This window comes from Aplysia californica, unplaced genomic scaffold (assembly GCF_000002075.1).
Source record: "Aplysia californica isolate F4 #8 unplaced genomic scaffold, AplCal3.0 scaffold00611, whole genome shotgun sequence".
Classification (NCBI taxonomy): domain Eukaryota; kingdom Metazoa; phylum Mollusca; class Gastropoda; order Aplysiida; family Aplysiidae; genus Aplysia; species Aplysia californica.
In genome coordinates, this window is record NW_004797881.1 from 150,213 (window position 1) to 153,116 (window position 2,904).

Here is a 2,904-nt window from a genome sequence, read left to right on the forward strand (position 1 = left end):
AAGAATAAGAGAGAGAGAGAGAGAGAGAGAGAGAGAGAGAGAGAATTTCAGGCTGAGGGAAAATCTGTTTGAGCCAGAAAATATTACGATCAATGGTGCCCACCATTTCAGAACTTCACAGAGACCTTAAAGATGGTACCAGTAGGGAACGGTATAGAGGATGCCCACGTCCCTTGTGACTCTTTGGAGCAGAGGAAGATAGGACTACCGCAAATATTACTTAAACACTATCCTACAAAATCTCTCATTACCACCATAATTTCTAAAATCGTCTTTGCTCTCAGATCATTGACTTACATCTATAATCCTTGAATCTCTATCTGTAACAGTTGCATGTCATACTAAGTATGCACGTAATACACTATTAGACACGATCATACGCACTCTTTTCTACTAATCAGATGGCATCAGTTTCAGTTTTAGTAGAGATTTTACGGTGCTTGCAACTGCATAAGATCAAATGAGCGCCAGAAGATTAGAACTGTTACAAGGGAGCAACAAACATAAAAAAGAAAAGAAAAAGGGGAGATAAAGACGATAGATGTTTGATATGAAAGAAGAGGAAAACCCCACCAGAGCACCCGGCAACCACCCACAGCGTCAATCTCATGTAAATGGGCAAGGGGTTAAAGAATAAGGCTAAAGAACTAGGACCTGTGCCGGTCACACCCTCTAACCACCCGCACGAACCAGTTGGCAAACCAACCAACAGACAAATGAAACACTTGGATACCTCAGATGTACAAAGTTAGTTTTAGAAGAGTTTTACGGCACATGCAACACAATAAGGTCATATAAGCGTCAAAGATTAGAGGTGTTACAAGAGAGTAACAAACACAAAAAGAAGGAGGGGAGATAAGTACGATAGATGTTTGATAGGAAAGAAGGAGCAAACCACTACAGAGCACCCGCCAACCACCCACAAATACAAAGTTATATCTGCTCAGTACCTTGTGTAGAGAAATTTGACGTAAATTTCTTTTTAAATTTCACAACTTGTCAAGCTTTTTCGAAAGCAGGTCTTTGAGTATCTTGATAAAGACTCCGAATAATCTTGAGATTTTGATAGAGTAGACAGAGCAGTTGGTTTCTGGTCTCATGGTCTTAGTAAGTAACTCAAAACGGCCAAAATTGTCCGATAGATCTGTGTAATTCTAAGGTAGCGACTTTTTAGTTAGTTAGTTTGTTTCAATAAAAGCGAAACGCATTGACTCAATAATGGTCATTTAGTGATGTGGAAAAAGAAAGACACACAGACAGAAACAACAGAGGGGAAAGTAAAGAAATCGGACCTATCAGAGGCGTTCCCCAAAAACCCGCGACAAACGGAACATAAACCAGGAAAGAACAAAAACAAATATCAAACAAACAAACAATACATACACACAAAAAACTTAGTAACAGACAAACAAACAAACAAACAATACATACACACACAAAACTTAGTAACAGACAAACAAACATACGAACAATAAACTGAGTAACAAATAAACAAACAAACCTAAAAAGGTTGCTGTACTCACCATGCTATAAGTTCCTTAGTAAAAGAAACAGCATTCAGAAACGAAGAACTTCGAAACAAGAGTTCTTCTCCAGCGAAAGTCGAAAAAAGGCCTCCCTAACAGCCAGAGGGATTTTTCTTCACGAAATTCTTCACAACTTTTCTTTCTCCTCCTGTCTCTACAGATTAGAGAGATTTCCTTCACGATAGTCGTTCTCACAGTAGTTTTTTCACCTCCTATATTTATATAAAAGGTGACTTTTTAGGACAAGCGGGCTAACCCAGAATTTGGGGGTTTCTAATTCTAGAAATCTTGACGTACACCAAAAGTGGGCTTTGCCCTACCTATAGGAGAAGTTTGGTTTCATTGGTGTGTATATTTGTTTCTCCATAGAGAAAACCCTCAATGTCTCTTAAAGAAACTGAACAAGGGGCAAAAACTTAACCTTCGAATTCCTCAAAACAGCATTTTCCGGGATAGCCCCCTTGTGCTTAAAAGCGACCAAATAGAGATATTCTTCACGATATTTTCATATTTACAACTACCTCTAGATTCTATCTGCTTCACGGTAACGCCTCAAAGAACAGTTACAAGATCACTCAACAGATTTCAGAGTATACATGCGATCATTATAACGATATCAGAGATCTATATATCTCTCTTCCTATCTCTTTTTCTATACCTGTTCTTTTTTCTATTTTTTATACCTCTCTTTCTATCACTTTCTTTCCTTACATAACTATCTCTCTCTAGTTGTCTGTCACTATCTATCTCTCGATCTCTCACTCTTCTCAAACTATGTGGAACTCGTCTCTCTCTCTCTCTCTCTCTCTCTCTCTCTCGATGTTTCTCTCCTATTTGATTATGTATGTGGAACTCGGCTCTCTATCTGTCTATCTCTCTATCAATCTCCCTCTCTCTCGATCTCTCTATCTCTCTCTCTCTTTCGATCTCTCACTCCTCTCAGACTATGCATGAGGAACTCGGCTCTGTTCTATCTGTCTCTATATCTATCTACCTATCTCTCCCTCGATCTCTCACTCTATCTATCTCTCACTCCCCTCAAACTATTCCTATAGAACTCTGATCCAACTACCACTACACATACCAACACCACCACTACCACAACTAGTAGCAGTAACAACAACACGACCAACAACACGACCGAACCCGTCTGAGTCGGAGTGTCAGTTTATCCCACCACACAGTAGACAAGAGTACCTCCTCGACTGCTCCCACAGCTATGCTTGTCCCACCTCGTCGAATGCCATGCTATGCCTAGCAACTCAAACTCAAACTGTGATCGGAAAGCATAGCGCCGGAGCGGGGCAAGCCAGTCGATAATAAGTGCGTGTTCCCCTTGTATACCTTAGCAATGCCACGGCTTTGAAAACCGCGGGGG

At 40.3% G+C, this 2,904-nt stretch overlaps 1 protein-coding gene across 1 annotated transcript in view; it reads right to left on the bottom strand.

Annotated features, from left to right (window-relative positions):
• LOC118478496 overlaps positions 1 to 2,813 on the bottom strand; it is a gene marked incomplete in the record, with an annotated part of 43,476 nt that extends 40,663 nt beyond the window's left edge. Inside the window, 2 exon segments of the mRNA XM_035972203.1 lie at positions 1,524 to 1,738; positions 2,724 to 2,813.
• Between the last annotated feature and the right edge of the window lie 91 nt (positions 2,814 to 2,904).